The sequence below is a fragment of the Suricata suricatta genome, chromosome 8 (assembly GCF_006229205.1).
Source record: "Suricata suricatta isolate VVHF042 chromosome 8, meerkat_22Aug2017_6uvM2_HiC, whole genome shotgun sequence".
Classification (NCBI taxonomy): Eukaryota; Metazoa; Chordata; class Mammalia; order Carnivora; family Herpestidae; genus Suricata; species Suricata suricatta.
Window position 1 is genome coordinate 53,807,981 of NC_043707.1, and position 26,519 is coordinate 53,834,499.

General features: G+C 38.0%; 1 protein-coding gene across 5 annotated transcripts in view; it reads right to left on the reverse strand.

Moving 5' to 3' along the window:
• NTNG1 (netrin G1) overlaps nucleotides 1-26,519 on the reverse strand; it is a 307,008-nt gene that overhangs the window by 193,917 nt on the left and 86,572 nt on the right. The window lies entirely within an intron of this gene.

The following is a 26,519-nucleotide window of genomic DNA, read 5'->3' on the forward strand; positions in this document are numbered from 1 at the left end:
CACCCTCCCCATAATCAAAACTAGGTAAGTAGAGCCAGCTGGGACCTCCTTTCTCTATATAAAAGACAGACTTTTAAATGGTTTCATTTGTTTGTTTGCTTGCTTGTTTGCTTTTAGATACATAGTGCAGACTCTGCCCTAACAGCAGTGAGTCTGATGCGGCTTGAACAGATGAGATCATGATCTAAGCCAAAAGTCAGACACTCAAACTACTGAGGCACCCAGGTGCCCCTAAAATAGTGGCTTTTAAACAATGAGTTCCAGTTATCAGGTCTGTCAGGCAGCAGAAACAGCAGAAATGCCAACAGAAGAAACCAGAACAGTGTGTGTGTGTGTGTGGTTTAGGAGGGAAATCTCAGCCAAGTGATTTTTGGGGATTCCTAATCAACAGCATCTTGATAATAGCATTGCCACGTGACAATGGTGGAGATGCTCTTAATCTGGAGCCTCGAAAAGCTAGATAGGAGGATGTCAGAACAGGGTAAGCCAGCCCTGGCATTCTCTGCTGTAATGGGTTCTGGAAAGGATGGTAGTGACTGCTGCCGAAGATCCTGTTCACAGGTCAGATGCTTCCGTGGGTCTCTTATGAGCTGTAGTTACTTTTGTCTCACTGCTGATGCTCCAATTGAGTTTCATGCTCTCAAGGTCATTGTTGCTACTGCAGCTGTTGGAGGCAGGGTAGTGCCTTTCCTCACTAAGAATGTCAGAGTGAAATGGGGGTCTTCCTGTCTGCACATTTAGCTTCTGAAGTGAGTATAGAAAGAGGTCTCAAAGCAGTCCTCAGAAAGCATCCAACAAGAACTGGATCATCTTGTCCCCATGCCACAAAGCCTGTGTATAGTCCGTATTAGTAGAAACCGTCCTTGTCAGGGACCGATCCAAGTAGGTTATCTGGAGTGTGGGAAGGTCAATAAACGCATTCATTTTTCTATGATGTTATCATAGAAAACTACTACCGTGAAATGATCAGGTGAGTGTTTTCACTTTTCAACTCTTGTTTACTATCATGGAGACATGGCCAAAATTTTAATTTTCAGTGTGTGTCATTTGCATTCCAGAGTTATGTTTCTATAACCTAGAACTTGCATCCAAAAAGAGGGAATGAAAGTTCACATAATCATAGTTCTGTGGTGTCCCTCCCTCACCTAGCTTAGTTTCTGATCTCAGTAACAGGTTTTTGTTATTCTGGAGTTTGAATCAACATGGCTAGAATTAAAATAGCAGAATTTCATATTATATTTCTGGCTCAAGATGTTAGAATAATTCTAAAGATTTAAATAATTATTAATAAAATATAGACCTAGTAAAAAGAAATCAGTCTACAAAAACAACAACCACAACAACAATGACAAAACCCCCCAAACTCTGGCATCCATGGCACACACTAGAGAGAGGTGGTTGATTGAAATTTGCATGAAGCAAAGAACAAGATTAAGGTTTTTATCTTGTGGGGGACACATAATGAGGGTAGCACAGAAGTAGCAAATATAAATTATTCATTACCAACAGAATAATATTTTAGAGAGAGAAAATCAAGAGTAGAGTTTAAGGGGAAAAAACCTAGAAATGAGTTCTAACAGGTTCTGGATTTATATCTATGAAAATTGGGGCACCTGGGTGGCTCAGTCGGCTAGGCATCCAACTTCCACTCAGGTCATGATCTCACAGTTCACGGGTACAAGCCCCGTATCGAGCTTTGTGCTGACCGCTCAGAGCCTGGAGCCTGCTTTGGATTCTGTGTCTCCTCTCTCTGCCCCTCCCCTGCTCATGCTTTGTGTCTCTCTGTCTCCTGAAAATGAATAAATGTTAGAAAAAATGTGTATCTATGAAAATCATGCAAACCAACAAGTTCAGGGTTTAAATGACTTTAAAAGTGTTTTCTGTGTCTAATTTTAATGAATATGTGGGTTAGTAAATCAAAGCTGTAATACATTGTATGCCTTATACAATATGATTCCTAGTATCAAAGGTCCATTCAAGGACCTTTATCAATTTGTCCTGTTATAGATAACAGTGTTTTCCACAATGAACATATTTGCTACCTTGACCCAAGCGAGAATTTTAATGTGAAAGTTTCAGTGATGCATATGGAAACAACTGGAAGTTTTAAAATCGCAGTCTGCTTTGGAGTTTTGGTTGAATAGAAATAGACCAGAAAACAGAGGGTGAAAAGAGAAAAAAAAAAAAAGAAAGAAAAAGAAAGAAAGAAAATGGCAAAAATAAGACTCGAATAAAAACTACTGGTTTCTTTAGGAATTAGTGTTTACAACTTTAATGGCTTTCTGGTTTTTAAAACCCAACCTTTTTATAGTGCATTTTTTAAGACCAGCATTTCCTAAATGATTTTTATTTCCTGCCCCTAATTCCAATCAAATTTTGGTCACCCCTGTTACAGAGCTGATTCGTTTTTAGAGCTCCTTTGAAGTATTCCTTTACTTAGTGTCCTTCCCATTTTCCCGTTGGGTTTATCAGATGAAACATTTTGTGTTCTCTGCCTCCTATTTTTTTCTTGTCTCCTCCATTCCAAGGATTAACAAATAAACCATAGCAACAACAATAGTAGTAGGAGCTGCAATGGCAAAATGGCTTACTTTCTTTGTGTGAAGATGATCACATTATCAAATGGAAGTCTTCTCTGTAGATGAGGCTCGCCAAAGCGCACCCACTGGTTGAAGCCTGAACTCTCCCTCTGGGCAACAGGCGCTCGGTGAAGCGGCCCTTTGTACCCTGTTAGGCAGCCCCGAGATGCAAGCGCACTCTGCCATTCAGTTGTTTACGAACTCCAGTGGGTTATTTAGTTTCTGTGCCTCAGTTTCCTCACTTGGAAAATAAGGATAGAATAATAGCCACTTTAAATAGGGGTTTTATGAAGAAGTAACTGCTTGGAAGAGCACATTAAATTGCCATGTAAGTCTTGGCTGTTACGATAAACTGTATAATTACACGTTCACGCATGCCCCTAAAAAAAATCTAAGTTGATGCTCCAATTGTTTCGCCTTTTTAAATAAAATAGAAAGTCTCGTATGGAGCTGTTTTGTTTTTATTTTTATTCAATTTTTAAAAGTCATTTTGTCTAAGGAGTAGATGAAGGAACATGTTTTAATTCAGAGAGGGGAACCTGTATTATTTTTAAGTAGTGACAATTTTTCCAGCAACATCAAGCAGATTTTTTTTTTGCCTCAGCTACTGATAAAGTGAAAAACGAAAACAAAAACACTTCATAGGGCCATTAAAACACTTCCTATGAATAGCCCTGAGCAAAGTATTAAATAAAAGAGCCTGCAATCCCAGTAAGAGAATTCAAGTTAACGAAAGTCATCCTATAAACCCAAATATGGATGATCCTATCTAGACAGGGCAAGGTGGACCAGGCCAAGGTAGAGTTAGGGATTAGTCTAACAATGTCTTTCACATAATGCTTTAATCCCACTCGTCTGAAATTGGAAAATGGGAACGGAGGCCCTATTAATACTGATAATGGCCTATAATAAAATATCTTGGGGTAAAGGGCTCTTTGAGTTGCCATAGGCCTGAGGCTACTGAAACAGAAGGATGCTGGGTTATTAGAGTGAAAATGCAGGACACTTTCTCACTGACAAGGTCATTAAGAGAATAAGATACTGGTTTGGTGAAATTCCAGCAAGCTGCCTCTACATCTTTGTTCTCTGCCCTGCTCCACAGGACATTTGTCATAGAGCTTTGTTTCCCTCCCTGCTATGTACCTTCACAGCTAACGTGTGGGAAAGGTTCCTTCAGCATGGGCCCTGGCAAACAGGGCTCGAATCCTCCCCGACCTGAAATCCTCCACCAGCCTTACAGCATGTCAATGCGCAGGGATCAAACTGTCTGGGTACAGTTCGGCTAGCATTCTGGGACATATTCACCAGCACTTCTAAGTCCAGTGAGTACTACAGCTGTGGAGCGACTCAATTTATTCATTAAGATGTCCAAAATAACTACATGGATGGCTTTTGGTCCTTTCATTGTTTTGAGTGGAAAATGAGCAAAATTCTCTACTTCTAAAAAGCTAACTGGGCCAAATATGAAAGAGATAGGATGCATTCCTTAAATGCAGATTCTTATTTCCCCAGCTGCAGTGAAACCACAAAATAAATGTCTGAAATGGACACATCAAAAAACAGCTTTTTCTCAAATATTTTTGTAGACCTAGTTATTTTCTCGTCTTAGGAACATTTTAACAAAAGTATATTTCAGTGATATTTTAAGCAGCTAAAATACCTTTTGTTTTCAGTTTTATGAATTTTGACCTATGAGGGTTTCTAAACTGATTTATTGAATCCAAATAATTATAAAAGCAGGTAGTTAATACATGCATAGCATGTCATCTTTTTAAAAATCCCATATAATTATATTTTGAAGCAGATTCACCTTTCTAATTTAGCATGGGGAAAGATCTCAAGCAGGTAGCTGAGGAAAAAAGATAGAAGTTAGAAATTCATGCCGGAAAGAAAAATCTCGCTATCTTTCAGATAAGCAAAAACATCTCAAAGTCAAATCTGTCAGAAATGGAAGCCAGCTCAGTTTGGACAATAAAAAATAAAAAAAAAACCAAAACCAGTTTGGACATTTTGACAGGTAAAGAAAAGGCATAAAGTATGGCTTATTAATTCATTTAGAATATGATTCTAATTGGACAGAAGTCATTCTCTTGATTAAATCCTTCCTTTGCTCACCAGTTTCTACAGAATAAAAACCAAATGCATGGCTTATAAGACCTTCCCAGTTTTGCCCTACCTTCCTCTCCTGTCTCCTGTCCATCTTCCTGCTCCTCTAGGGTTCAGGAACATCTCAAGCAGGGCTCTCTCTGCTGCTCCAGAAAGTGCAGCCAGCCCCTTTCTGCCTAGACCATCCTCCCCTCAGCCCTTCCTCCCCAAGAGCTTTTACTATGTCCTTCCCAAGGATTCTTTGCTGGCCACTCTGGGCACGGTTAGGCTCATTCCGCTCTTTACATGAATTGTTTGTTCCTTCGCAGCTGCTCTCACAAAACCCTGAGTTCCTTGAAGGTAGGGATTATGATCTTCATTCAAACAGAAAATTAAAACATGGGTTTCTGGAATCTAGTAAGAATTTAATACATATATTCATTGACTGAGTGAATGAATGAATGAATGAATGCTGCCCCAGAAAATACCCAGTACTCCTCAACCCGTATAACGTCTCCCAAGAGATATCCTTGGTTACATGATGAAATTGATGAGAGGCCATTGTCCATAAAGAGAAAAGGCAATTAAGTCAAATTGTGGGTTGAGAGGAACAATGGATCAGTAATGTCATTTTTTTTTAAAGACAACCACATTTAGCCATCAAATAACTACAGGAACCTTTAAACGTCTGAGGTGTGACCATAAAGTAATAAAATAATTTGAGTAAACAATACATGGAAACTAGTTTCATTAATTTATAGTCACACTCTTACAGATACATTTAACATATATACATTATACATTTACACATTATAATTTATAATTAAGGCAGCAGTTAAAACACTTCAGTGAGGTTCCAAATACATATTTTCAATTTTCTCAGACTCGAAGAGCTCAATAATATAAGCAACTTATTTATTAAAATAGGTCTGAGTTGTAAAAGCTATAATAATGTATGAAAAAGACAAGGAAGATATAGGGGATACTTTTCTCAGAACTCCAGCCTATTTCTAAAACTGCTGAACTCAGAGTTTTCAAACCACGGATAATTTGTTTTAAAGCAACTTTATTCCCATAACTGTCTCAGCCCCACTTCCCAAGATGGCAGTCTGTCAGAACTGAGGGATTTAGGGCCTGAAATCTTGAATTATTAGAATTTCCTACTGGACTTAAGACGGTACCCACAAAGAAACAACAGGGCAGTCGATGAGAAAGGAAAAATGTTTTAAAAAATTAATTCTCGTCTAGTTCCAGTTTTCAAGTCGCAGAGGAAAAGAAGAATTTAATCAAGAAGGCCATAAATATATTTTCAGCTGGGCTAATGCATTTCCTCTTATTTCTAGTCTTTGCACCACTGGAGAAAGCCAATCACCCCCAAAACCACCGCCTGTCTCTCATCATCTTCTCATTTATCAATGTCTCATACCTATACTCTAGGCTATTTCAACTTTGGTAATTACCCTTTGGTAATTATGGAGGAAAACTATTTTTGTCATAACAACATAACGATTAGGATGTTTAATCGTCTTAAATTCAAAATGATGTGAAATGCTAAAAAACACTTTTGAGTTTGCAAATGGCTTGCCTCCTGAAGTCTCAAGCCATCCCAGGAAGACTGATTAAAACATGAGGCAAATCTCATTTCATTTTCATTATTTTGCTATTGTCTTCTAATTTACTGGCATGCATGTTAGTTAAAATGCTTGCTCAGATTTAATCCCTTATATCCCAAGTCTTAAGTGCTTTCAGAGGCTTATTTCTAGGAGTTTGTGTTATTGTTGTAGTCATTTATGATTACAATTAATAGGCCTAAAAAATAAAGTCAAAAGAGTAGGAAACAAAGTAATATTCCTGTATGTCTCTCTTCTGGGGAAAGTTATGGTGTATTCGGCAGACTCTTTGAGTTTGTCTAATTGTTTGTCTAATACAGCCATAGGCATTCAAAGTCACTGATAGGTGTAATATACACTTAGGTTTAAGCAATGTATTTTTTGGTCCCCAAATAGACAGATTAGTCCAACCTTCCACTAAACAAAAGGCTGCTCTATTTTTAATCCTTAACTCATTTGTTTCTTTCAAAAGTACTTTTCTATTTAAATTTCTACGATCCCCCATTGCAAAAAAATCCCATTATTGTCAATCCTTCCCTAGCGCTTGCAGTCAGCCCTTGCACACAGCAGATAATGCATGCTCTTATGCATCACATAACCACATGTAGTTTGCAATTGTGAGGCAAGGACCTCAAAGGGCTGCGGTGTGGGCTTTTCCGGAGGAAATCGGAAGCTCTTGAGCCCCATTGTGAGGGGCAGACTCACCTGCCATGTGACAGCCCCTGGGAAGGGAGGTATATGACAGTCCAGAGCTAAAATGATCACAAAGTCGCAGAGTTTGGTGGGTTTTTAAATTTTTTTAGCTTACTGGAGACCAAGAACATCCTGGGAAGTGCTTATTCACCTCAATTTTAGAGTCCAAGCGGTGTGCTGGGTTTTCAGGTTGTATAGTCTGTATTAACTCAATTTTATCATTGATTGTTTCTCCTGATGTTAAACAGATCTGATGGCTACTCTAGCCACCACTGTAGGTGTTTATTTAAAGAACACATTTTTCCACAGCCTGCTCTCCATGTTACAGCTTTACTGGAGCATTCTCATGTCAACCAAGCCCCCTGGGGTTTTAGAAGTGATGAATCCTAAAAGATGTTTTCCCCACAGAAACCACAAGGTAAATGCAACAAGTAATCAATCTTCTGAGCAGCAATCAGGCAACCACTTAACGAACACACGACACAAACAAAATAATTAATCTAAGCACTGTCCTGAATAGTAATTAATCTAATCGGCCCCAAATGATGTGTTTGTTCACGGTACACTATTTTGTTTCATAGTTGTCATAGTTAAAGGTGTCAGAGACAGTACAAATGTGTTAACCAGTTTAAAAGAATACTAATTTCAGAAGGAAAGTGTGACACAAATGTTTATGCAGTGTGGGATGTTCATTCCTTTGTTTGCAGAGAGGAACAACACATATCACTGTCAGACTAAAACAAAAGGGACAAGTACTTTAAAATAAAATAGGAAACAGGAGCGACACCACCAAACATCACGCAAGCCATTAAAGAGCTGAGAAAATTACAATATGATCTAGACCAATAATTGCCTCTTGAGGAAGAACAGGTAAATTTAATTTTAAATCTCCTGATGAATGAAACTGAAATGAAATGGAATGAAAAATACAGAGAACCAAAAGAATCCCTTTCTCTAAAATCTGTGACACACACACTGGGAAGAAGAATTGGCTGCTTTTTCTAGGAAAAATGGGTTGCATGTAGACTCATTCTGATAATTTAGAATAAAAAGGCAAACATAAATCCCTTATTAGTGATTTCGTTTCTTTGGAGCCTAAATTCAATAATTTCATATGCTCTCAGCTACCTCTTATCATTGAACTTCACTTTATGTCATGAAGACCAAACCTTTATTGCAGGGTGGCTGCTCCAACAGTTACAAAGAGCCACTGGATTTTTTTCTTTTATAGTTTATTGTCAACTTGGTTTCCATATAGCACTCGGTGCTCATCCTCACAAGTGCCCTCCTCCATGCCCAACACTCCCCTTCCCATCTCCCCCTCCCCTATCAGCCCTCAGTTTGTTCTCAGTATTGAAGAGTCTCTCATGATTTACCTCCCTCCTTCTCCCCAACTATCTTTCCCCTTTCCCCTCCCCCATGGTCCTCTGTTAAGTTTCTCCTGTTACATGGTATCTGCCCTTCTCCGTTTGATTTATTTCACTTAGCATGACACCCTCGAGATCCATCCACATTGCCACGAATGGCCAGATTTCATTCTTTCTCATTGCCATGTAGTACTCCATTGTATAGATAAACCACATCTTCTTGATCCACTCATCAGGTGATGGACACTTAGGCTCTTTCCATGTTTTGGCTATTGTTGACAGTGCTGCTATGAACATTGGGGTACATGTGCTCCTATGCATCAGCACTTCTGTATCCCTTGGACAGACCCCCAGCAGTGCTATTGCTGGGTCATAAGGGAGTTCTGTTGTTAATTTTTTGAGGAACCTCCACACTATTTTCCAGAGTGGCTGCACCAGTTTACATTCCCACCAACGGTGGAGGGGGGTGCTCCACATCCTCGCCAGCATTTATAGTGCCCTGATTTGTTCATTTTAGCCACTCTGGTGTGAGGTGGTATCTCAGTGTGGTTTTGATTTGTATTTCCCTGATGATGAGTGATGCTGAACATTGTTTCATGCAAAGAGCCACCAGATTTTATTCGTAGCTGACATCTGACCTGGGAGTGTGACATAAGTGGTACTCAGCCTCACTCTAGGTCAGCGCATCCTGAGTAACAGAGTCTTTCTCAAGACTATATTTTTAACTCCTGGAAGCTGAGTGAATCCACCTTCACAATTTTAAGCTGTTTTTGAGAAATTTCCATTAAATTAGGATTGTGGGTTTTAAATGCTTGGTTATAAAACATCTTCCCTGGCATCCTTTAGTTCTTCTTGGTGAGAAAGTGAGGGAAGAAAGTGAAGAAAGGAGGAATTTTAGAAGAAAACACTAAGACATTCCTTCCCATGGCAAAGGCAGTGATGGGATACGGCCATTTTGTGGCGTCCATTCCACCAATGCCCATCTCTGGTATTGGGGATATCCTTTCCCCCACAACTAACCCTACAGGAGGGCTGTTCTAAGTGGTCATATTTGTACCAGAAAAGCTACAGTCTTGACTATAGTTAAGTGAAACAAGAATGAACACTTGAGACACGGAACCAGACTGTAGTCTGATCAGAGCCATTAAGATTCTCTTTCCTAAGAACTTGGAATTCACACAGTGAGAGACTGAGTTTTAGTTGTGGGGATCCCTGATGCTAAGCCAAGTGGTGTCCAGGTATAAATCGTGCCTTAGCAAGCTGAGCCCACCCATGCACAAGAATATTGGGAAACGGCAAAATCGAACAAATAGAGAAAATCAGTCAGCTAAGAGAACTAAGGTAAGGGCCCAGGAGCAGACCCATACCAGCATGAAATGCCCCAGAACTGGAAGGGAAGTCTCATTTCCGTCTAACCCCATCTGGTCTAGCTGTGTGTAATTTCCTGTTTTTAGATGTTGGTGTGATTGCCTGTTAGATCTATTCAGTGAGCGTCATGTTTACATGCATTGGGTTCTGTGACTTTCAATATAACATTTCTTGAATTAGAACAGAAAAGAATCACCAAATAGAAAATCCGGGCCTGGGCATATAATTAGCAAGTAGCAAATCAGTTGCTAGCTTTAAAAAACAAAAAACAAAAAACAATGTGTTATGGACTTCGGTAATAGATTCCACACAAAAAGGGATTTGAGTGAAGAATTTAATTTGGCCTGAAAAAAAAAATAAAACAATAGCCAACATTCACTGAATGCTTTCTGTAAGTCAGGTATACTTCTGAGCCTTTATTTATATGAACCACTTAATCCTTTTAATGTCGTCTGACACAGATATTATTATCCCCATTTTACAGGCAAGGAATCTCCATTAAATTGGCAGAAGTGAACCTTGGAGGCATATAAACCCAAGGCATCTGTTGTTAAAAATAGGTAATGCAAAGAAACACACTATAGAAACATAAAATATGGAACATTTCCCAGTGTATCTCTTAATACGCTGTACTACGTGGTGTAACTATTAATTCCAGGAGGCACTTCTAGTTGTTATTTTACAGGAAAGGTCTTAGTAGTCAGACATATTTGGAACATGCTAGGTCAAATGATGTAAGTTCATACATATATAATAAACATATGAACTAATAACATATATGAGCCAATATATAGTGCAGATTTTCAAGAGGTAGATATTTTATGTAGTGAAAAAATACAAATTTATTTGATCACAAAACTCTTTTTTAGGGTAGTCTCATTAAATAACACTTTTTGGGAACTTAAACCTTATAGAATAATTAAAGCAATAATGTGTTATGAGATAAAGTCCAAATAACATCCATAGCTCCCCAAGCTAACTTTCTAATCTCAATCAAGATAATATCAAAACTTTTGATGAATAAACCGGGAACATTCTTAACATTTTATAAGAAGCTAGATACATGCACAACCACCCCCATTCTCATTCATGAAAGGAAAATATAAAATTCAGCACTGTGGATATGAAGAAACACTGTCTTCCATTTTTAACACTCTCCTGGACTTGGGATGTGACCAGAATAAGAAAACCGAATAATAATTGACAGGTTAATAAAATTGCTTATATTGTGATTGTCATTATAGATTCAGTGAACTCAATTTGATAGCCACAAGCAATGAAAAATGTTTGTCTTAAATCACAGAAGACTTGAGGACAAGTGGATAGTGAATATGCATATATAATCTTAGTTCCTCGGTAAGATTAACTCCTTGCTGCCTCTCACGGCTGTCGTGGCACCACATTCATAATGGCAGCTAAAAATCCCCGACTCTCCCAAACCAAAAGCTATCTTTGCCACTTGTCATGCTCCTCTTAGCAACTGAAGAAGTCACCGTATTATATACTTGAACATCTCAGTAAGTACAAGAGGCTGCCACAGACCGTCACTGAAGCTATCGTGAATGAATCCCCACCATTCTGCTTCCGGAGGGAAGGCCCCAAACAGAAGCATCCTGATTGGCCAAGTCACAGTCACATGACTGAGCTCTGGCTGCAGAGAGGACTTGAAAAGAAAGGTTCACTTTCTTTTTTTTTTTAATGTTTTATTATTATTATTTATTATTATTATTATTATTTTGAGAGAGAGACATAGCATGAGCAGGGGAGGGTCAGAGAGAGAGGGAGACATAGTATTTGAAGACAGGCTCCAGGCTCTGAGCTGGATATCAGCACAAAGCCTAACATGGGGCTCAAACCCACAGGCATGAGATCATGACCTGAGCTCAACCGAGTGAGCCACCCAGGCGCCCCCACTTTCTTTTCTTGACTTCTGTACTCAAAGTACCATATTTTAATCATATCACACCGAGCGGGATTTTTTCCTTTAAATAGAAAGGCACATTGGCAGTGCAAAGGAAAAAAATTGACCTAAGTTCATCAAGGGGACCAGGGACCATTCTGAGTAACAACCACTAGTTCTGCAGGAACCTATACTATCAACCTATTTAAGAAACATTTGGGAGGTGAGGTCATGTCTCAACCTCACCTGTGGAGCTCTAGCCTCTGACTTCCTTGTTTTGGCTATACTTGCAAAGGTGGGTGTTGGGGACATACTACTGAGGAGAGAACCACAGCCCTCCTCAAGGCCTGGCTGATTGATGGAACCCACAGCCAAGAGCCTTGTTTCACATGGCATTGGTATTGTTTCTCTTGTAAGAGATGTCATTTGATAGGAGTAATCAAGATCCTCTTAAATCGCAGATGGCTGGCATTGCAACTTTGACATTCAGGAAGCCAAGAAAGAAAAGCTGACCACGTGATCTGGAGAGAAGGGACAAGATGAAGTTCTAAGACTGGGACCCCATAGCATCCAGGCAGAAACTGGAAGAGCAGGTCCATACTTCCAAGTACAGATCTATCTAGAAGTCATCAACACACACTGAAAGACACCACGCTTATAACTATCTGTATCATCGCATTTAATCCTCCCAATAGTGAGATTAGGTGGATGTTATTATTATATCCATGTTACAAAAGAAAGGGAGTCTTAGACACTTGAAGTCACTTGCCCAAAGTTGTATCATTCCTTAGTGGCAGAGATGTCTTCCTGTCCCACCGCCAACCCCTGTGCTGGCAATCAATGATCGCTTTAGCTCGTTTCTCTCCCATTCATGGCTCTGCAACCTCATTTTAAACATAGGACTGAGAAAGAAACAGAGGAAGACAAAGAAACGACCAGCTAATTAAGTAATGATTATTTCTGGTAGGACTGAGGGTGCAGTTGTAGTGCGACTGACTAATAGAGCAACACTTCCCATTAGTATTCAGGAAAGGACCAGTCAGCCAGTGCAGATGGAAAGCCTCAGAAGGATAAGACTATTCTTATGGAGAATTACCCTTTCAGCTTCTTCCACCAGAGTCTCACAGTGGTCTCCTGAAATGTACCTCAGTGAAAAATCAAGCAGAAAGTCAGCCTCCTCTCTGAATTCACTGGGTTTCTAGGGTGACAGCCACATCAATAAAGCCATGGTGAAGTGGCAGAAAATGTGACATGCCTTTCTAGGAATAACCCAATGCCTGGCTGAAAGCTGTAATTCTCTCTAAGAAATAAGCATACAATAGGTTTTACAATTTACGTGTAGGTGTTTTATATTATGAAAAATTAAACTTACTATACAAATACATTTGCGTCTTATAAAAGGGATCTTGGATTTTATAAAATCCACTTGAAAGCTCTTTTAAGGGGCCAGTTTCTCTATTATCGTTAAATGGGCTTTGTATAACTTAGTACACAGGGCCCTAAGATAACAAAATTTAAGATTTCAGCATTAGCTGCTACTGCAGAACAAATTTTAGCATAAATAAAAAATAATACTTTTTAAATTATAATGTATAATGTTATAGGGAAGAGAAGTACATGAGAAAAATCAAATTTAAACTCAGTCTCCTAAGATTATGCCTACTCTATGAATTGAGGTTTAGATATTTTTCCCTATTATGAAACAGGGATTAATAAATTTATAATAGCGTACTTTTATGAACAATTGCTTTTATTAAAGCTTTCACTTCCCAAATGGGCCTTTTTTGGCTTAAACAAAACAAAACAAAAACTCTAATGTGGACATTAAGATATGAACAACATGCCCCTAGGTTATCAACCTACACACAAATTTGCATACCTTAGCCACAAAGCCATAATTAGATAAAGAGCCATTACAAAACCAGTATTTCTAAGTACTTTAGAGCCTACGACTAAGAGTTAAATTCCCATATAGAAACATTTTTTAAAAATGTTTATTTATTTTTGAGAGAGCAAGCGAGCAGGTGAGCAGGGGAGAGGCAGAGAAAGGGGGAGAGAGAAAATTCCCAGCAATTTCCATGCTGTCAGCACAGAGCCTGACACAGGGTTCAAACCCAGGAACCGTGAGGGATCATGACCTGAGCAGAAACCAAGAGTAGGATGCTTAACCGACTCAGTCACCCAGGCGCCACTGGAAATAAATGTTTTAAACCACTAACTTCGAGATTCAGAATTTACTGTTAGGCATATAAAATCAATTTTATTTGAATAAGATAATATAAAAATATATATTATTTATCAAACACCTAGCATATGCCCAGCTCTAAATTAGGCTCTTTACATTCATTATAGAGTTTAACACAACCACTTGTGGGATAGGTAGTATTAGTCCCTTGTTGTAGATGAGAAGATAGTAACTTAATATTACTAACTTACCCAACAGCTCATGAGAAATAATAACATGTGAGAAGCCATTCAAACCCTGATGTGTTTCTATCACCCGTGTTCCCTACTTATTTGCTCCTCACCCTTGTCTGCCTAAGTGCAGTGAGAGTATTTCCTAGGTTAGCATTCTCTGAATCATTCAAACCATTTGATGCATAGCAGCATCAAACCAGAACAAAAAAATAGTATTGATTACAAGCATGGATAAAAATCAACACAATCAATGTGAACAAAAAGAAATATATATAAATGGTGAAAAGCAAATTACACTTGAAAAATCATTTCAATTTAAAAACTAAGCAGTGGTGGTCAGAGCAGAGATTTTTTTTCTTATAGTAGCTGAGTAGGCTGATGGCTCATTTCATTGTGCAGCAATATTCTGATTTTTCTCCTGAAGCTGGAAATGCCTATTTACCAGAATGAGAAAAATACTTACACTTATGTAAACTGCGGTGGTAAATTATGCATGCTCAATTAATCCGCAAGTACAGCCCTGGGTTTGCTTAAGGTTTTTGAGGCATGAGATGCAGGTGCCATGATGATCGTTTATCAACGCCTGGATTTTTAGTCATCTATCCAGATTAGGCTGATTGTGTAAGAAATGCTCACTGCCTAAAACAAATTGGACAGGTAAATTCCTGCACCTGCCCCTCCCCCACCACACAGTTCATTATTGAGCCCCATAGATGTGAAGGATGAACACTTCTGGGTCTTTTTTGATATAGTTCTGAGAAAGTACTGTTAGCTAACAAATTCAGCCCATAACAAATCTTCTTTATTTACTGCCCACCTGGCTATGGCTTTATCAGTATCAGCAGGAGAAAAGATAAAATCTTATCAGTAAACTGCGCTGACACCAGATGCAGTTTCCCTTTCAGGACTTGGGGTATGTGAATTGCATACTAGCTCTAGCAGGCTTTGAAGTGACAGCTAGATTCGCCAGCGTGAGGTGTACTCCCTGGCTTGTGCCACACAGAAGTCCCTGCGGCCTCTTCCACACCCTTCACCTTATTCAGAGTTCTAGGAATGGCATATGTGTGAGAGGTTGATAGAGACAGAGAGAAAGAATGAGCCAGCAAGCAGGAGGGGGAAGAGGAAAGAAAGGGGTGAGGAGTAAAAGAGAACAGAACCGCCAAATATAACAACGTACAAAATTACTGAAATGAAGGATCACTTATTCCATAAGGGAAGCTAAAAACAGAAACACAGAGGGGAAAAATTTAAAGCTCTAACACAGTCACACATAATGATCAGGTCTGTATCAGAGAATAAAAGGGGGTCTATTATTTCTAAGATGGCAGTATTGGTTTATATGGAGCAGCAGATGTGGGGACAGAATACAAGATACCTCACGTGGCACATTTCAGAACAAGTTAAAATGAAGGGCGGGGTGGGAGAGGGAAAACCAAATAGTCAACACTTACCAATTTTTTAGAATTGTGAGTTTCTGAAATTATGAGCAACATAAAAGAAGAAATAGCTCAAAATTTTAAAGTTTTATCTATTTAACTAGTACTTTTGTCTCCATAGGTTATCTTAATGTAGACAACACTTATTTACAGATTTATAGCTACATGAAGCATATATTTAAAAATAGACTACATCATATATGAAGTTATTAGCTCATTCCCTAGCCACAATAACAGGTATACCTTTCTAACCTATTTATTGTATCAACATATTTTTATCTTCTGGTAGTTACTGCCATGTATTGGAAAATGCTAAATGCTTACCTCCAAGATATTTCTCAAATGGAAGTTAGCAATTTATTTTCCATTTCTAACTAAAACAAAACCTTCCTAACTTATTATATATCCACATTTCCACTTTACTGGACAAAGTGCCAAGTTTTGATGAAATTTGGAATATAAATAATATACTTACAGAGTGAAGAAGATGTAAAGAATTGAATAGCTCTTTCTTTTATCTATCTATTCAACTTTATATTAAAATAACTCAATTCAAAGGGTCATACAATGAGAAACAAATCTCTCAATCTCTTGAGCCCAAGCATCTTTCCCTTGCTCAAAAGCAGTGCTACTAATTTATTATGTCATTATTCCAAATGGATTCTGTGCACATGTACACAAAAATACTGAGTGAAAAAAAATCAAAGTACTTTAACAGTGGGGCAGGTTTGTTTTTTTTTTCATTTACCCATTCACTATGTTTTGAAGACTGTTCTGCTCTTTGAAACTGGTAAATGGAACTCCACCTTAAAGATGCACCATAATTGATGTAAGTAGTCCTGATTCATCTTCATTTAGGTTATTCTCAGCCTTCTTTGAGCTCCAGCATTTTTAGAGCCAAGTTTTGGGGTCACTTTTCCATTTCCAAAACTTACTGCTTTTTCTAGAAATGCTCAGATTCAATTCTGATGTTACAAGTATAAAGCCTGTGCAAGAATAGTTGCAAAGCTACAAGGAGAATCATGCCACATGGAATATAAATGTGAGCAAAAAATATTTTGTATAATTTTTCAAAGGAATAAAAGTCAAGTTCACAAGTTATGAGGATTTTCAACAAACCCCTTGATGCTCTGATCAAGCCTTAGAAATTTAAATCAGAAACCCTCTGGCAACCTTCGTTCTAAGTAATCAAAAGCTCACTTTCCCTGTATATGACATATTGACATATGGTAACCTCTTATTCCAAAAAGTTATTTCTTCTCAAATAAGGCTTTTCATTATTTTGTTCCCTGGTTGCATTTAATCCTTCACTATAAAATCTCTTTTCCCCTTTAATTTGGAAATTCAACAAAATGAAGGTATTTCTGAAGCGCAAATGTTCCCCGAAGTAGCTCCGTAAGATCCAGACGCAACATTGAGTAGATGAGGTGGTCACCACCTTAGAAGTACCAAGCAAAGTTAGCATCAAGGTGAGTCCAAAATTCAAGATACCTTCATCTTGTAGACCACATACATAGAAAGCATGGCCGGTTTGTTGCTTTAATGGACATATCTTACACAATGGCTTTCGTAAAACCCTGAAGTTGATCTGCATTTGTCGTATATTTAATGCCACTGTGTGGTAGTAAGACTTTCTCTCACTACAGATTTCTAAAGCCTTTGAGTTAGATGTGATTTGGATATTTTTCACAGCATTTTTCTTTATACCTGTTATGCACATACCAAGATACAACCACTGTGGTGCAGGTGGACGGTCAAAAGTTCTTTAAGTCCATTTAGGCTTTTAAAGACAATTATACAAACCCCTTCCCTTTTTTGCCCTAAAACATGTGCATGGCATCAAAGGATCCCCCAAACTGAGTCAAGTAATCAGTCAAATCTATTTAGTATAAATCTACTATTTATGCTGGAGTAGTGATGCTCTTAAGTCAGTGATGGAATTTTCTGGAGGAAAGAGGGTGGGTCTTCTCGGGAGAAATGTAGTACGTACTGACTTTGTGTTGGTGTGGTCACTACAGTGGTTTTCCCTGTGTGAGCTGTTCTAGTTATAAATGCAGGGGTTAGTGTGGGGCTCTCCAGACGACTTTTAGTACAGCTCAAAGACCGTGGTTTACAGTTTACCTGTCCCTGCCTCTCTACTGATATCCTATCACAATGTGAGATTCAATTATATTTGGACATTCTTTGTGTAGAACCTTCACTGACGGCAATTTTTTCTGCATAACAAACATCACTGCTTCACCCTTTCCATTTATACCCAGGCTCGGCTGTTTAGGAGGTCTCCTGTCCAAGAACCCATTAACTTATCAAAAGAGCAAATGCCATTATGCAGGAAGCCAGGGGAACTACTTTGCATTTGATTTCTGGTTCTGATAGCATTATTATTGATGTAGTATTCTCCAGCATGACGTGGGCTAGACACGACAGATCACTGTATTTTTGAACTGTCAATCACAAATGATCCAAGGCTTTCCAAAATATTTGAGTATATGAGAGTCAAAGCGTCCATCTCACAGCCTGAAAACTATCAAACTTTAACTGAAATTCCCTAGCACCGAAAGGATTAGTAACCAGTGGCTTTATCTGCTGTTAAGAAAGAAAGAAATTTTTAAAAATGAAATCTCAATAATAGTTTCTAAAAATCTTTGAAGCAAATGAAGAGCAAGGTAAGAAACTGTTGGAAGAAAAACAGTGCAATGTAAATAGCTCCAAAACAAACGAACAAACCAAAACCACCAAAGTGACTTTAAGGATATTTATTTTGAACTTATTCTTCTTATTCTTCCCAGAGAAGAAACTAAAACCACAGAGGGCAAATATTAAGGTGCTTTACATAATTTCTAAGTTAGTGAGAAATTGAGGAATTTTCCCAGGACATGGTAGCAAATTTATTTATTTTTGATTTTTAGTAGGTCAAACATCCCTCAATCTCAGTTATTGAGAAAGCCAGTGTTTTTATATTATACATAGAGCGTATTGTCACCTTTTTTCACAAACTGAACAATGAAAAGCAAATTAGGCTCATGAAAATCAAATGTTTAGCTAGGTATTCATGAAAAGCATTAAATGGATGTGACATTTTGCAAAGATCAAGGTGACATGAATGTCTACATTTTTTTTTTTTTTTTGGTAAAAGTGATTTTACAAAATATCTAACACCTGCTGCTGCCCGAGCAGAATGGATACCTTGTCTACTGAGCTCAGATGCAGGCTGTAAACAGCCAGAGGTGCCCGCCTCCCCACCCGCTGGCAGCCTCACAGTCCTGGAATCGGCCTTCAGGGCTACGTCCGAGTCCAAAGGCCAAGTGAACACACTTTGGAATTAAGCAGCCTGACTTCAACTCCTGATTCTGCCATTTACTACCAGTATCGAGTGACCTGACTTCACTAAAACTAAATTTCCTCATCTGTAAAAATTAGGATATTCCATTCCATTTGGAAGGGGAAAATACCCCTACAGACATTTGTTGGTAAAGTTGGATAAGTACGCTGTGAGAGATCTACTAAGCTTTACTCTTAACTGCCAAAATAAAAGAAATAAAATTTAAAACTGTTTTGCAGTTGTTTCTTAGAGATGATAAACTGCATTTCTCCATTGTATCATTACCTGCTACACCCTCCAGAATACTACCAACTAATAGAACTTCCAGTGTGGATGGAAATGTTCGATTTTTCTGTGCTGTTCAACAGGGCACATGCAACTACTGAGCACCTGAAATGTGACTAGTGCAACTGAGGACATACGTGCTTAATTTTATGTGATATTTAAAAGATGTTATTAAGTTTTTAATTTTAATTCCACTCCAGTTAACATGCAGTGTTATATTAGTTTCCAGTGTACGATATAGCTTCAGTTATTTTATGTCATTAGTTAAAACTAATTCAAATTTAAATTTCAATTCTTAGTGACCATGTTTTTGGACAGCACAGTTCTAGAAAGCCTAGTGCTACATGGGCCGGACGCAGTTTCCCTCATGATTACTCTTATATTGAGCTCCTCCTCTACGAAACGAAATACAATTTTTGCCCTTTTACATCTGTCCCTTAAGGAGGTCTAAATCAATAAACAAGTCTGAATCTAGAATGCCCATCCGATCTCCACTCTAACCCAACCGGATCACCATGTCATTGGTGGACTTTCTCTCTCTCTGGTCCCATGAAAGAGCAAGCTCCAGAGGTCACACACTTAGTCTCTGGTAGAATGGACCCACTAATAGATGATAAACTTTCATTTGACTGGATTTCAGTGTACACAATTGAGGAATATTTTATCTACCCTCACTGTGGTTTTCAGGATAGGACTCACTCCCTGGCCAAGAGTTCATGCTCCTCCACAAAACAGACTTCTAACTCCAGGATCAAGAATGCTAAATTGTTCACATCTCAGGTTGTAATTTTTTTTAATGGTAGTATGTAGGGTCATAGTATTTAAACTCAAAATGAGATGTCAGGGTCTGTCCCACTCTTTCATTTCTATTCTGATCTAGTTTTCTTATTGTCTGATCTGGCCTTTGGGCCCTGAGCTACATAATCCTTGAGACCAACTTGAGACAAAGTATGAAACATTCTTATAATTTGCTAAGCCAGAAGTTGCTAATGCTCCATGTCTGCCACTCATGTTGCCTGTTCAGGTTTGTATCTGACATGTTCTGTTCCTCTTTCTGGTCTTAAATCTCATGGAGCTTTCCTTCACAATCTGAGACATGACTATTTGTTCTCTCACTTATTATTTTATAGCACTTTCCACACTTCATTCCAGCAATGGTTACATTGCCTGATACAGAGAAGGTACTCCGGAACTATGTGTTGAACACATAAATGAACTTAGATGGTAGCTAGTCATTGTTTAACTGTAACTTCATAAATGTATGGAAGCCATATTATGTAGTCACCTTTTTGTTCCAAAAATGAACAGTGCATGCAACATACTCAACATTATAAATCATCTTTGGACTTAAATGACATGCAGGGGGTTCCAACACTCTTTTCTGCTCCACCTACTGTCTGACCAGCTTCTTCAAGTCCTAAATGTCTGGACTCTGCTTTCTGTGCTTTCAGTGCCTTGGTTTCTAACTCTCTGCCCAAGTCCTTAATGGTTTGAATGTCTTAGCCTATGTGGTTGTGAACCCACTGCCAGACCTCATTCAGTAAGTACTTATTAAGCACCTACTTTTTGGACTTTGCCTTACTAATCATGGTTAAAAGATAGGAGTGTATTTGCCTAGTCCTCTTTTAATAATTTTTTAAATCCGTATTTATTTATTTATTTTGAGAGAGAGAGCGAGAGTGAGCGAGCATGGGAGGGGCAGAGAAAGAAGGAGACACAGAATCTGAGCAGGCTCTAGGCTCTAAGCTGTCAGCACACAGCCCAACATGGGGCTCAAACTTACAAATGGTGAGATCATGGCCTGAGCCAAAGTCAAATGATCAACCGACTGAGCCACTCAGGTGTCCCTTTCTTTTAGTAATTTTATATTTGATTGACCTCAGAACCTTAGCTCTGTCATTTTGATTTTTCAGGCAAAGTAGAAACATCAGTAATGTGATTAAGAACATACTGTTAATCTTGCCTCATAATTCCTCATCTCATCATTTTCTATTTTCTGTTCTCCTAATATATCAATTATATTTACTTTAAAAGTTTTCTAGTGTTTAGTTCTTATTTCCAACAAATCCATCTTCCAGTAACACTACATATACCTAGCTTCCACCTACCTTATAATGGGGTTTCCCAGTCTCTCCCTCCCATCCCTGGTGACATTGCTGTCTTCCTTTCACTGACCCATACATTATAATCACCTATTACATTTAAAACATTGTTACTATTACTACCTTGACGTTATCTTTTATATTAAGAATAAAAACTAAAAATCTTTCTTTTACCTTTATTTATTCATTCTTCAACACTCTACCCTTCTTAATGTAGAATGTAGCTTTTGACCGGTAGTGTTTTCTTCCTGCCTGAAGAACTTCTTTTACATGTCCTGCAGGGCAAATCAGGGAGTGATATGTTCTCCCAGATTTTGTTTGTCTGAGAAAAGTGTTTATTTCTCCTCTACTTTGGAAGCATAATTTTGATGGATACAGAATTCTAGCTTGGTGGATTTTTTTTCTATGAACACTAAATATTTCACTCCATACTCATATGGCTGGCATGACTTCTGATTGGAAGATCATTATAATTCTTCCACTTGCTCCTCTATAAGTAGAGGTGAAGTTTTCATTGCCCCTGTGTTTTTTCATGATTTTCTGTCTTTGACAGAAGTCTGTCAATTTGAACATAATATGCCTAAATATGCATGTGCTTAGTATTTTTTCTACTTGGTGTTCTCAGATTCCTGGGTCTATTATGTGTCATTAATTTTAGAACAGGCACAGTCATTACTACTTCAAATACATCTGGCATTCCCATTATGTATGTGTTCCACCTTATGAAACCATCTCACGGTTCTTGAGTCTGTTCTCTTTTTTATTTGTTTGGTTTGGTTAATTCTTTTTTCAATGAGTTCTTGGTTAGTTTTTGCATTTCAGTTTGGGAAGCTTTTATCAATCTGTCTTCAAGCTCACTGATTCCTCAGCTGTGTCAAGTCTACATATGGGCCCATCAAAAAATTTTTTCACTTGGGTTACAGTGGTTTTGTATTTCCAGTCTTTGATTCTTTCTTAGGGTTTCCATCCCTTTGCTTACATTACCCATCTGCATTACTATTCTTTAGTTGCCTTAACTAACAAACTATATCAAACTTAGTAACTAAAAACAAAAATTTATTACCAAATAGTTCTGTAGGTAAGAAGTACAACAGAGATCTCACTAGGGTAAGATCAAGATGCATGAAATGCTGTATTACTTTCTGGAGGCTCTATGGAATAATCTCTTTCCTTTTCTTTTCCATTTCTAGGAGCTGCCTGAATTTCTTGGCTCATCGCCTCCTTCCTCTATTCTTAAAATTAGCAGTGGTGGCTGAGTCCTTCTCACACTGCATCACTCTGATTTCCTCTTTTGCCTCCCTCTTCCACTTTTAAGGATTTTTCCAATCAAATGGGGGCCACCTGGATAATGTAGGCTAATCTATTTCAAGGCCCTTAACTTAATGGCATCTTTTAAAGTTCCTTTTAACTATATTCATAGTTGCTGAGTATTAGGATGTAGACACCTTGGCATGGAAGGAGGGCATTATTCTGCCTCTTCTACCATCTGTTCTTGCATGCCATATACCTTTTCCATTAGAGTATTCACATATTAATGACAGTTATTTTAAATTCCTTGTCTCATTATTCTAGTATCTGTGTTATACTAGTATCTGTGTTATACCAAAGTCTGGTTCTGAAGAATACTTTGTCTCTTCAGACTGTTTGTTCTTGGCTTTGGGCATATCATGTAATTTTTTTGCTGAAACTTGGATACGTTGGGTCAAAGTAGGAACTTGCTTAAATCAATCTTTAGTGAGAGGATTTATGCTAACCTGGCTAGAAGTTGGTCTGTGTTTAATGTTGTCTATAAGCACATGTGGGTAAAATACATTTGAGTGCCCTTGTTTCGTGTTCCTTCTTGACTTTAGGAGTTTGTGTCTTGCAGTTTTCTACACGTAATCCATGATTATTATACTGGTTGGTGGAGTGGCAGGGCGTGGGGGAGGGGAGTGTTCTGTAATATTCAATTACAGCTCAGTGTTCTTCTAATGGGGACTCCCACTTGGGCTGTGGCACTAACCCAGTAGCATAGCTTGTTTTCTCCTACCTTTTTCCTACATCCTACCTTGGTTGCAGTGCTCCTAATATAGTTCCTTGAAGACCTGATCCCAGCAAACAACCCTCCACCCTCTGCCACACACACACACACACACCCTTTAGATGAGAAGGGAAGGTTACATGATCTGAGATGGGAAGGAAGCCCTTTCCTTAGTTGAGCCAAAAGCCAAAGAAATGACAGAATGTTCACGATGAGAGTCCCATGAGATTTCTGGAGGTAAAGTCTATTGGATCCGTGTGGGATCATTTGAGATTAAAGTCCCCAGAATTTCTCACGCTCATGCTAGTCCATAGTCAGCATCCAGCAGTTCATCAAAATGGTCATTAAGTGTTCCTACTGGCTTCTGCTGTTAAGTATGCAGATTCACTATGTTTCTCTCTGAATAAACTTGTCTTTCTAAATTTGGAGGTAACAATTGGTCTTGTAACTTCATCTCTTATGGGTCCAAGAAAACTCACTGATTTTCAGTTTGTCTGATTTCTTCTTGTAAGGACAGAAGTGACGACTTCAAACTCTTTACTTCAGGGTTAAACCCGAAGTCCTAGAGCAAAGTCCTCTCAATGCACACAAATCGAGTTCTGCCATTGTCTTTCAGAAGCTATGCAATCCTGGGAAAACTGCCTAACCATTTTAAGCCCCAGTTGCTGCATTGATAAAATTAGGATAATTATAAGAAACAAGCATTAAATAAGGCATTGCATTACATTGGGTCTAGCGCAGAGAATTGCTCAATAAAAGTTAGCTGCTGTTATTTCCCAAGAGTAGCTTTCATTTGTGTTTATCCTTGATCCTTTGCTGGAGGCCTGGCCCCATCTTCCTGCGTCCTGCCTCTTGGTCCCACATGTGAGGCTTGATACTGCCAGCAATTTCAGTACAGACAAATTTGGAAGCTGTGGGCTCTGTAGCAGTGTCCTCATTTTAATCATTAGCTTTTATCCAATGGAAGATAGTCATTCCTGACTATCAGTGTTTTATCTATGGGGACCAGTTGATCTTGGGCTTCTCTGGGAATTAGTGTGCTGTTAAGAGTAGGTAGAGAAGAGATTCAAATATTTCTTCTGTCATTTTCAGCTAGGTCACCTTAGGCATATTACTTAACCTTTCTGTATACCAGTTTTCTTGTCTGTACAACAGGATGGAAATGGAGCCTATTTTATGGAATAACACTACAGATCAAAAGATGTAACATACAGAATTGAGAATTGAGTAAGAACTCAATAAGCATTAAATATGATTTTCATTGACCATATATGTCTGAAAAAAAGTAAAAAGGGTTTCTTGAACATCTCAGCAAACCTGGGCTATTATGTCATTATGTTATTAAATTTATAAGTTATTCCTTCTCTATTACAAACTTTTATCCCATATAAAGGTAAAAATCAATAACCTAAAAGGCCTATCTACAGCGCATAGAGTGACAGAACAACATAGACAAAATGAGCACAGATAGTTCTTTGCCCTTTGATCTAACTCTGAAACAGACATCCAGTACTTCTTTAGAATATATGCCAGTGATGACAGGAATGTAATATGGAAAGGTGGTTCTTATTTGATGGCTTCCAGTGAATAGAACTCCCAAGAGCAAAAGAATGGGAAAAATGTCAAAAACCCAAAGCTCATATCCATTAACCATCTTGAACAGGCAGCAGACAATTAAGTAATTAATCTGTGCAATGAGTACACTCCATACAAATGAGTACACTCCCTAACCACTGTATTTGAATGCTGTCTGGGGAGAAATTCTTCCTTCCAAGTGTAGGGAATAGTAAAAGGCTACGATTGTCAAGGAACTCACTAAAAGAACTTGACTACCATGCTCAATATTTCCAAAATGCCATAAGCACATTTCCTTTCCAATAGAGGATGTATTTTATCAATTATTGAGATTGGTTTTCTCAGGACAGGTCCTTTTTGGATGGGCTTTGAAATTATATCACATCACATTTCTTTTTCAAGACCATAATCAAGGATGCTGGCTTAAGGACCTAAAATTTTGAATGCCATTAAATGATCCAAAGGCTACTTTAAGTAGGATACCAGAGTTTAATAGACTTCACATAAAACAATAATCTTTGTAGAAATATTTAAGCTCAATGAAATTTTTTTTTTCTGATACTCATAAAGCACAATAAATAGGGAAGTGCCAATGTTTAAAAAATAGTTGATGAAGTCTTCTACTTCCTGGTAATGTTTCTTATCTTTTACCTCCAGGGTTTTGCTGATTTATACAAACCTGAAATTGAAATCTGTTATTCTCAGCACAGGTCTATATGCTTTAATGTTTGAATGATCTCATAATGATGGATTTTGGCAAATGCAGCAGTCATATCAAAGACAATCTTGAAACAAAGGTAGAACTGTGTTAGGGGTCCCTGAAAGGAAATGCAATTAAAATGATAAAAAAGTTAATAAAAATTATATTACTATCCATAAAACAGTAAAAATACATATTCTGATGAGTTTTGTGCATAAGCTTCATCCTAAATAAAATAAAGTCTAATATTTGAGCTTCCAACCTTAATTTGTGCCTCTGTAATCTCAGCTATGCACACTGTCATTATCAGATAATGTCTATGCAGCTGAATGCTATTAGTACTCTCCATTCTGACTAGACTATTATATTATAAAACATGAGATTGGGCAATTTTACATGTACTCCTTTTATTGATTCTGACTAGTAAGTAGGCAATCAATGGTGATTACAAGATGCAAAGCATTCTAGAGTAGAAAGAAAATTAAATTTGGCTCATCACTTCTGTTAACTATACAAATATAATATCTTCAAGATGAACAGTAGGCAGACTTTAATATAAATAAATATACCGTTTAAGATCCCAAATCAGCAACAAAATTTATGAGACCACTTCAAAATGATGATGCATTTAAAAGAAGATTATATTTTCAAAGGAACTGCTTTCTTTAAACTGTTAGCAATATAGGCACATGGTGACACTAATTAGTGGGTGAGGGAACACAAGGAATATTTATTAAAAGAAAAGAGAGAAACCAGGGAAAGCACAAGACCCAGGGCTCTGGTTTCCACAGAAGTAGAAGATAAGCAGAGAAGAACTGGTTTCAGCAGATCATTCAGGGATTCCTCTAAGAATGGGACATGGCAAACATTTTGTTGAGTTTTTTTCATCTTCAAGAATTCTGTTCTACATTAAGTATCCTTTGTTGTTTTTCTGGATCTGAACTTTGTTCACTTGAAAAGATATTCTTACAGTATAAAGGATCTTATCATAAGTGTTTTAGTAGCTACAAAGTGAAGAAGGTTACATATGATAGCCCTTTATTCCATTTGCCTTGACTT